This window comes from Heterocephalus glaber, unplaced genomic scaffold (assembly GCF_053883595.1).
Source record: "Heterocephalus glaber isolate CG9 unplaced genomic scaffold, H.glaber_assembly_v1.0 deba00001444, whole genome shotgun sequence".
NCBI lineage: Eukaryota > Metazoa > Chordata > Mammalia > Rodentia > Bathyergidae > Heterocephalus > Heterocephalus glaber.
The window spans coordinates 26,509,462-26,520,134 of NW_028258297.1; the positions used below are offsets into that span (position 1 = coordinate 26,509,462).

The window sequence follows — 10,673 nt, forward strand, 5'->3', positions numbered from 1 at the left end:
AACTAAGCATGGCTGAGATCCTACCCCTGGCACCATCCTGATGAGTAGGCTGCGCTAGCAACATAACACACTTCCCCTCAAAGTACAGTTATTGCAAAATCAAGGCGGGGAAAAACGACGTGTCTACATATAGAGAAGTTACTGAAATCTTGAAAGCACAGTTTTCTCACCTGTAAAATAAGGACTAAAGACACCTCACAGGTTTTGTTGTGAGAACAAAGAAGCTAAATTATGTGACTTGATTTATAAATCATTATGCACATGTACTTGCTATTATGCTTAATGTTGTCATCTAATAGTCACCTGCCTGCTCTAATTCCGCTAAGAATTATGTCCTGGTTTGTCCTTTTGCCAGTCTGCGTAACTGTAAAGTCATACCTGGCACAGCTTCATTTTGTTAATAAACATTTGTTGATTGAGGTAAATAACATAAAGATGTAAATGATTCTTGTTAGTATGTTCTGCGTAGAGGTGAGGAATGTTTAAGCCGTCAGATCCAGTTTTCAGAGGAGGCAGCACAGACCCAGAGACCAGCTGATTAAACACAGTCTTGAAATAGCACTGAGGAGATAATGTTCTGAGCGGGCGCGATCGGTTTTGCAATCTCACTTTCCCCCGAGTCACGTGGAAGCTGTTGAGATACATGGATTGCGAATGGCGCCTAAGGGGGCTGTATTAGTTAGGGCTCATAGAGGAGCAGATTTAACATAAAAAGTACGTACATGACTATATAAAGGATTTGCGAGGTAGGCTTACGGGATCAGAAGCTGAAGAGTCCCAGTGGACACCAGCGGAATCCGAGGTGGAAGGGTGCGAAATGGCCGTCTGCGCTCCGGAGGGCTGAAGGATTGGGTGAAAGACTGAAGGCCTGGAGCTCACTGCAGAGTCAAGGAACTGGAGATAAATGCCCAACAGCAACGGCAGAGGCTGGAGCTCCTTCAAAAGAGAAGAAAGGAAAATTCCTTTCTCCTTTCTCTTTTGTTCTGTCCAGGCTACTAACCTATTGCTTGATGCCACCCACATCTGGGTGGGTCTTCCCTCCTCAGTTTGCAGCCTGAAAATCACCCATAGACACGCCCAGAGCTGTACTAATCTGCTAGGCATTTCTTATTCAAGTGAAGTTGACTTGACGAATCACTCGTAAGATCACAGTGGCCTTGTTTTACTACCACCAAACGAATCTTGGGGTTATGACACATTCCATAAAATATTTGAAGCATCCTTCAAGACACGACACACTTTAAGAAGTTAAGATGCTAATGGGTCTTGAAAGATCTTGGAGGGAATTCTGCTTATAAGGTCTTATCCTACCCTACACATTCTCCCCAACTCATTGGATGTGTGGAATCACTTCCATCCATCTCTGTCTATCCTATTTCTCCATCCTTAACTGTGTCTTTTCATAATCTGTTTCACATGGAGAGTCCTACAACCACTCCTCAGCTACGTGAAGTCATTTACTCCCTCCACTCTCATTTTTGTTATAAGCTATTAGCGTGCTTTTGACTTTACTTCTTTATCCACTCAATCAGAGATACGTTAGATCACCTGACTCATTGTCACTATTGCTTTCAAGTTTCTAACCCTTTTAAACTTTCTTCTGATTTGTTTTTCAAACTTCAAACACTGTTTCAAGGAAGCTGATTCCTCCTGAATGCCTACACTGCTGAGCAGTGCTGGAGAAAATATGTCAATTTTGCTAATTGAGGTTATTCTAGAGTGAGACCCTCCAATACTTTGCATTCCTTGTACATTTCCTCCAGTATTCTCTGCATTCCTTCTAGTATTCAAATTGCAGTAGCTGTCTTCATACCTCCTGGTCCATCATCAATGCATTAATTTTAGGCAGGGAGCTTATTTTCCTAGTTCAGAGAAAGAATCAAAGCTTTGGGATAACTTCCTGCCCCAAAGATGCAAACCTCTCTATAGATGTATATTTATCCTCTCCTCCATCCTTTCAGTATCATCGAAATAGATGTACTTTCTCCTCCCCAGTAATCTTACTTCTAGAAGTATTTTACATTGCATTAATTCACCAGAACTTTTTTTCAGCAATTATTATTTAATAAATGTACTAGGGATAGTGAAGAGGCAGCTGGGTAAAAAGAATGTGCAAGAGAGAAGGGCCGGGGATTTAGCTCAGTGGTGCCACCACCTGCCTCAAAAGTGCAAGGTCCCGAGTTCGATCCCCGGTACCAAAAAAAAAAACCAAGATAGAGTATTTGACTCCTGTTTCTGACAGAACTTACACTGTAAGTAGGTAAAATAAATTTAAGAAAACGTGAAAATGAAATGATAAAATTTGTAAGTACAAAGAACTAAACAGAGGCTGAAATGAGAAACAACAGGTAAGAAAGGGTAGTTAACAGTTGGGAAAGAGAGTGAATGAAAGCATTTTCAAAGTTGAGAAAATATTAGTTAAGATAGAATAACTGACAGACTGGAGTAGCTGCTTATAAGTAAGCCAAGGAGATAGCTACAGAAAATGGAGGGTAAAAGGGACTTTCAGCCTTCCAACTTCGACCTTTCTGACACAGACTCACACTGGACTCTGCAGTGAGCTCCAGGCCTTTGACCTTTGACCCAACCTTCTGGTCCTTCATCACACACAGACAGCCATTTTGGACTTTTTCACACCCAGTTCTATACGTGGCCATCGTAAGCCTACCTAATAAATCACTGTTTTGTATTAAATCTTTTTCTCTACTGAACCCTAGCTGATGTATTATTGCCTTATTTATACCATGCATATGCTTATTAGCATTTTTCTTGGCGGTTACTTGAGCACATCGTTATTTCAAAACTATTTCTTGTTTCCTTCAGGTGGTCACTGCTTCCTCAGGGGCTTTCATGATATGAGGAATTTATGAAAGAAATTTATGAAAGATGAGTTCTAATCTAAATCAGATCTCAGCTCAACGAGAGAGGATCTTTAACAAATTTCACATTTCTGAAATCATTGGGCATAGGCCATGAAACCTAGAAATACTGTAAGCTTCTTTTTGGAAACAGAAGGCCAGGTGGCCAGGTATGTACACAATGTGTAACCATAAAATGTCATTGCTCTGTGGGATCATTTTGCGTTTGAGAGCCAACAAATGATTAAAAATGTATTACACACGAATTCTTTTCATTAAGCTGTATATGTATGTAAAATGAAGTTTTCTTCATTTAATAACTGGCAAAACATGTTATTTTGGACTCCTCTTTTGTTCCTCACACCTACAAATAGTAGACAAGAGATGATTATGGATGCTGTGGTGACAGGGGGAAAGCAAAATGTTCCTCCAGTTAATTATTTAGAGAAACTTCACACCTCTCTCAGTAAGAGAAGGGATCTAAAAGTTGTCCTATTATAAAAAGAAATGTAAATGTGTCTATATAAGTAAATAACACATGCATACAGAGGATTTATCTTGTATTTTCCCCTTCCCCCTAGGAAAGGCCTTTTTCTGGGAAGAAGAGGTTGGCATCTCACAGCTGCCGCAGATATTAACATAGATGCTGGCTACTGGAAAACTGCATATGCATAATGACAACCCCGCTTGCTAATCAGATCCTCCCCACACCCTCCCGAGGCTGCACCTCCTCCCTTTTCCTGAGTACTCAAGCCTTCTCTCCCATGCTTTAGTGCCTTAGGTATGTATACCATGTGTTCTTTTTCCTATAATCACCTGTTATCAGTGTATTTTATAGACTAACATAACCAGCTCCTCAGAGTAAATTTAAAATTCCCTTCCATGATTAAGGGATATGTTATGGCTTGTGTCTAGATCTGCCCCCACAACTTCATGCAGTCATAGGTGGGGTTTTTCAGAGGTGGCTGAATCTACGGTGAGCAGTACTGAGATTAAGTGTGTGATTACTAAATTCATCCACTGATTTTTTTCACATAGTTCTGGGTGTAAATAATGGGAAAGCCCACTCCAGGTGTAGGTGGCACCACCCAAAAGGCTGGAACTCTGTATGGGATAAAAGGGAAAGGGAGGCTGCTGCTGCTTCTGCTGCTGCTGCTGCCATCGCTTGCTACTTGCTGCCTTCTGTCTGCCCTGACATGCCATGGTGCTGTGGCTTGTGTTGGATGTCCCCCCAAAGCCTCATGCTTTTTCCAAGGTAGCTGAATCTAGAGTGTGTGATTGATTCATGGTGGGGCTGAGCCCGAGGGCACTAGGATTAAGGGTGTGAGTGCTGCCCACCCTAAGTAGTCTGAATAAGATGGAAGGGGCAGAGGGGACACTGTGAAGGTCCCTTGTTGCCTTTGCTGTCTTCTGCTGCCATGAACTATTGCTTCTTTTCCACCCTGCTTTGGAGCCAGCCGATTATGGACTGAAACCTCTACAAACTTTGAACCGAATAAACCTTCCTCCTTTAACTTTGGGTATCAGGTATTTTGTCTCAGCAGTGAGAGAAAAGTAACTAAAATGCATGGATTGTTTCTCTTCTGTGATGCCCCTCCCTCTGCCACCTGGCCTTAGAGCCAGCCCACTATGGGCTGAATCCTCTACATACTGTGAGCTAAATAAACCTTTCCTCCTTTAACTTGTGGTGTCAGGTATTTTGCCTCAACAATGAGAAATGTAACTAAGACAGAATGGAAGTGGAGAAGAATGTAGGGATTTGAGACAGACTTTGAGGGAAGGGTTAACAAGGAAGGGGATCAAGCTGGCCCTCCCACCAAGCCAAGATGCCACCATTTGAGAACTAGGACTAGGGTCTGATTGATCATTATCTCAGTCATGGCTTCATAGCTGTAGAGCTTTCATGACTTGAGGAGTGTTTCCATTGCCATGAAATGACTGTGTCCAGGATACAACATCAACACACAAAAATCAACAGCATTCCTGTACTGTGAATACATTGAGAAAGAATCTAGGAGAGCAGTCCTATTTCCAATAGCTTAAAATTTAAAAAAAAACAAACAAACCCCTAAATACTTAGGAATTAACCTAAGCGAGGAGTGAAAGATCTCCATAATGAAAATTACAGAGTCCTGAAGAAAGCAACTGAAGAAGGGCTGCGGAATTAGCACAGTGGTTCCACCACCTGCTTCACAAGTGTAAGGTCCCAAGCTTGATCCCCAGTAACAAAAAAAAAAAAAAAGAGAGAGAGAAAGCAATTGAAGAGAACATTAGAAAATGGGAAGACATCCCTTGTTCCTGAACAGGCAGAACGAAAATTATCAAAATGGACATATTACCAAAATTGATAAGGAGATTTAATGGAATCTCCTTCAAACTTCCAACAGCATTCTTCATAGAACTAGAAAAAAATACTAAAGTTATATGAAACCAGAAGAGACCCAGAACAGCAAAAGCAATCGTTACCAACAAGACCAAAGCAGGACATATCATAATCCCAGATTGCTAGTTATCTTACAAAGCTACAGTGATAGAACAACATGGTATTGACATAAAAACAGAAATGTTGACAAATGGAACAAAACAGGGTTGCAGAATAATCCCCAGGCACATTTAGTCATCTGATCCTTAACAGAAGGACCAAAAACATACACTAGAGAAAAGATAGCATCTTGTTAAAATGTACTGGAAAAACTGGTTATCCACATACAAGAATGAATCTAGACCCGTATTTCTCACCAGATACTAAAAAAAAATTAAAATGGAGCAAAGACCTAGATGTTAAAACAGTGAATCTACTAACAGATAAATACATAAAACTCTAGAAGACAAACATGCTCACTTCAGCAGCACATATACTAAAATTGGAAGACAAAAGCATAGGAAGGAACTTCTGGAATAGAAGCCTGACAGCACAAGGAATAACGCCAAAGATCAGCAAATGGCATTATATGAAATTTAAAAGCTTGATCACTTTCTAAAAACCAAAGTAGTAGAGAAGTTAATGATTAGCAAACAAAACACAGCTTCTCCGGGACCTAGAATTAAGATATGTGGAAAATAAAAACTTGGTGAAGGGAAAAAAAAAAGAAGATAGGAGATAGGGTGTGGCAAAGCTGTCTGGGGTAGTAGGTGTGACCTGTTACAAGATCCTCCACTCATGCCCAAAGCCCTGCATGTGGACTTCTCTCAAGAACTCAAGCAGGTTTTCAATATTATGGCCTACACTTGATATCAGCCTGAGACACGGGATCCCAGCACTGCCTCTCAGCGCCTGTCTGTAGAAGTTCTCATGGGTTTCCTCAAGACTTGGACACTATAAAAGCACACCAATGAAGAGCACTTAGTGAAGAAGCTTGCTGTCTTAACATTCCACAAAAGCCCATGCTGTTTTCCCAGATGCAGCATGTACTTTTATTTTTGCTTTCTCCCTCTTTTTCTCTTTACTCAGTCAAAGCTAGCTTTGCAGAAGCAGTTTCTCCCCTACTCTTCACTTTTACTTTCTTGAATAAACTTGGCCACTGCTTTTTGTCCTTTTGTTCAATTCTTTGTTCCAGGCAAGAAGAGCCTGGAATCTACTCTAGAAGGAAAAGCACGCAACCCAGAACCTGGTAAGGTTTAGTTGCTGAGCTACTTTTAGAAGCAAGCAACCCAGTAACATATCTGCATGATTATTTTAAACCAAAAACTCCCTTCTACCAGGTGGAATGTTAGACATCTCCTAATTTTGGCTTTCTTTAGCATTTGATTTCAAAATTTTTAATGTGATACTTTTTTCAGGCTCCAGCATCTTGCTTCTCTTTACTTATGCTCTAGATACCTTTGATGAAATCAACATGCTAATTAAACATGAGACAGCCAACCAGATGATGTGGCAACTCAAGGTCCTCAAGATTAAGGGTTGAAATAAGCAAGGAGGAAATTGTAACTGGCAGTGCAAAATGGAACTTCAAAATTGGATTTTTTTTTTTTTGAGATCGAAGAGGATATCAGAAAATGCAAAGGCATCCCTTGCTCTTGGGTAGGAAGAACCAATATAGTGAAAATGGACATACTTCCAAAACTGCTATATAGATTCAATGCAATCCCAATTGAAATTCCGGCAGCATACTTCACATACCTGGAGAAAAAAATCCAAAAATTCATTTGCAACCAGAAGAGACCTAGAAAAGCAAAAGCAATTATAGGCAATAAAGACAAAGTAGGGGGTATCACAATCCCCAACTTGAAACTATACTGCAAAGCTACTGTGATAAAAACAGCATGGTACTGGCAAAGAAACAGACCTGAGGACCAGTGGAACAGATTAGAAGATGCAGAAACAACTCCAGATACACTCAGCCACCTCATCTTTGAAAAAGGACCCAAACAGCCTCATAAGAGGAAAGATAGCCTCTTTAATAAATAGTGCTGGAAAAATTAGGTTTCAACTTGCTAAAGATTAAAACTAAGCCTATTTTTCTCACCATGCACTAAACTAAAATTGAAATGGATTAAATATCTAAATATTAAAACAGAAACACTAAACTGGCTGGAAGAGAGGTTAGGTAGAACTCTTGAAGACATTGGCAGAGGAAAAGATGTCATGTACAAAACCTCAGATGCCTGTGAACTAGCACAAACAAGTGGGATCTCTTCTTACTAAAAAACTCCTGCACAGCAAGAGAAACCACCACAGAGTGAAGAGACAACCCACAACGTGGAAAAACATTTTCACCTGCTGTTCCTCACAAAGGTCTACTATCTCAAATCTATAAAGAACTTACAAAAATCAAACTTCCCAAATTTAAAGACCCAATCCAAAAATGAGCATCTGAAATGAATAGACATTTCTCAGACAAAGAAGTAGAAATAGCAAATAAACATATGAAAAAATGTTCAACATCACTGGTCATTCAAGAGATGCAGAAGAAAACAACACTGAGATTCCACCTCACCCCAGAAAGAATGGCTGCTATCATGAAATCTAGTCTTTCAATGTATCTCCATAGTGACTTCCACAATGGTTGCACCAGTCTACACTCCCACCAGCAGTGGAGTAGGGTTCCTCTTTCCCCACAGCCCTGCCAGCATTTGTTATTGGTTGATTTCATGGGAGTGTAGACTGGTGCAACCACTGTGGAAATCAATATGGAGATACTTCAAAGAACTAGGACTGGAAGTCCCATTTGACCCAACTATTCCCCTGCTGGTTGTCTTCCCCAAAGAATTAAAAGAATCATACCACAGTGATATATATGCACCCATGTTCACGGTGACACAGTTTGTAATAGCTAAAACTTGGAAACAGCCCAATTGCCCATCAACTGGAGACTGGATAAAGAAAATGTGTTTTTAAAAAATAAAATGGAGTACTACTCAGCCATAAAGAAGGAGAAATTAGAGACATTTATAGCTATATGGATGCACATTGAGGCGATGTTTTTAAGTGAAATAAATAGGACACACATGTGTAAATACAGAATAGTTTCTCTGGTGTGAGAAACTGAAAGTGTAAATAAGGATTAAAAGGTATAATAGACAATATGAAACAGGAAGAAAAGGTCCAAAAGGGAAGGGGAAATGGGAGGGATTGGAGAAAGTAAATAAGGGAATGGAATTAATATGAGAAAAGGAAAAAACAGAAACTAAGTCTTTGTAAACAGGGAGGGGTGGAGGGGTTGAAGGGAGGGCAGAGGAATGGAAAAAAATAAGAACCAAGAGAGATTATGTAAAGGTACAAGAAGTGGGGTCATTGCTGTGATTATACCTGACCATGAGTTTCAGGAGCCTTCTGGACTGGCTTGTAGGAAGAGTTTGGAAAGCTTCAGAGAGGCCAGCTGAAAAAGTAGAGCTGGAGTGCCTTAAACTGTACTTGATGGGAAGGTCTTGTCAAAGCTCAGAAGATCAGAAGGCTTGGGCTGGGGATTTAGCTCAGTAGTTCTGCCACCTGCCTCAAAAGCACAAGGACCCAAGTTCGATCCCCAGTACAAAAAAAAAAAAAAAAAAAAAAAAATTGCCAGAAGATCAGAAGGCTGATAGAAATCTTGCTGCTAAAGACCTGGTTTTGGAGCTTTCTGCTGAGAAGGAAGGATCGCATTGGTTGTTGGACTTCAAACGATATGCATTATGACTCAGTAGGAAATTTGTCTGCATTTTTCTCATGTCCAGAGCCTTTGCCTAAGACTAAGATTAAGGGCAGTGGGCTAATTAATCTTGCAGAAGAAATTTTAAAAGTTTATTATTTTTTTTTTATTTTTTAATTTTTAAAGCCATCTTTAATTAAAAATTATTCAAATAGGAAAATATATGAAATAAATAAGTATCATAATGAATATTCATTTCATCAACAGTTTGCCAAAATGTCGATGTCCTTTTACCTCTAGTTAGGTATACACTATTTTTTTTCTTTTTTCTTTTTTTTTTTTGCCTCCTTTCTGTCCTTCTGCAGCTGGTTTTTTTCCGTATCCATTTAAGGGCACCTCTTAAGAGCAAATTTGCAACTTTTTTTTTTAAGGGCGGGGGAATAAATTTTATTTTGATTAGTACATGATGCAAATACATAACGATTACATTTATCATGAGGCCTTGGTACACGTACATAACATCTTCATTATAGTCACCACCCTCTCCCCCTCCACAATCCCCTCCCTTTGAACACTTTTTCAGTTTTTGGGACAAAGTCTCCTGTGTACCCCAGGCCGGCCTCCAACTTGCTCTACTGCCCAGGCCGACTCCACAGCTCTCAGGCTTCAGTCAGGGGCTGGTGTGGTGTCATCGGGGGTCAGGGCAGCAGAGCGGTCCTCCTGCCCTGGGACTTCTCGCCCCAGACGCAGGCCTGGAGCTGCCCACACAGGAGGAGCCGGGATCCAAGCCCAGTCTGCTTCTCCCAGCTCGGCCTCTGGGGACTCACTCGGGCCCTGGTCCTGGGCACAGTGAGCTCCAGGAGAAGCCAAAGCAGCTGAGCCACGGGACCAGGAGGACCCGAGGCACCTGCAAGACCACAGCCGCACTCAGGCGGCCGGGGACATGTCCCCCACCTGATGCTGCTCCCGGCCGGCGGCGGCCAGCTCGGCCCAGCTCAGCGGGGGGCTGAGCACGCGCTGCAGCATCGCGTGGCCCCGGGCCTGGCCGCCCGGCTCCCCGCTGCCCAGCAGCCCCCACAGCCAGCGCTGCGCCCCCGGGGGCCCCACCACCGTGACGCGCGTCTGGCCCGCCGCCGTGGCCCAGGTCTCCAGCTGGATCAGCGTGTGGCTGTGCTCGATGCGCCGAAGGTCGCTGTCCTCGCGGCCAAACACGCGTTCCTCCTGCTCCGCGTCCACGTAGAAGACCAGCGGGGCCTGGAAGTGCTAGGCCACCATCCACCAGGCGCGCCTGCCGCCGCCAGCGCTGCTCTCCATGGCTCCTGGAACTCTTGATTTTGCTCTGTGAAACTTCCTTTGAGAAGTGTGCTTGTTTGCAACCCACTTTCTGGTCCCCTCCTGTCTCTCAGAAGTTCTCTCTCTCTCTCAAAATTTCCCTCCTGTGAACCTCCGTAGTTCCTTAGAATTCAATCTTCGATTCTGGGTCCTATGAACTCGGTATATCTGATATCTACTGGGTGGGGAGATATATTTCTTTCCCCTATATCACCAGGGCTGGGGAAACAGCCTAGAGTTCTGGATCCTCCTGCCTCAGCCTCCAGAGTGCTAGCACGCACCACCACTGCCTCAGCTCCATTTTAAATGTTGAGACTGCTGGGTGTGGTGGCTCACGCCCGTAATCCCAGCACTTGGGAGGTTGAGGCAGGATGATCATCAAATTTGCAACATTTTATGAATGACATATTGTTTTTTA

General features: G+C 42.2%; 1 pseudogene; it reads right to left on the bottom strand.

Annotated features, from left to right (window-relative positions):
* Positions 1–9,589: 9,589 nt before the first annotated feature.
* Positions 9,590–10,317, bottom strand: LOC147827517 (KHDC1-like protein pseudogene; annotated as a pseudogene).
* Positions 10,318–10,673: the final 356 nt, after the last annotated feature.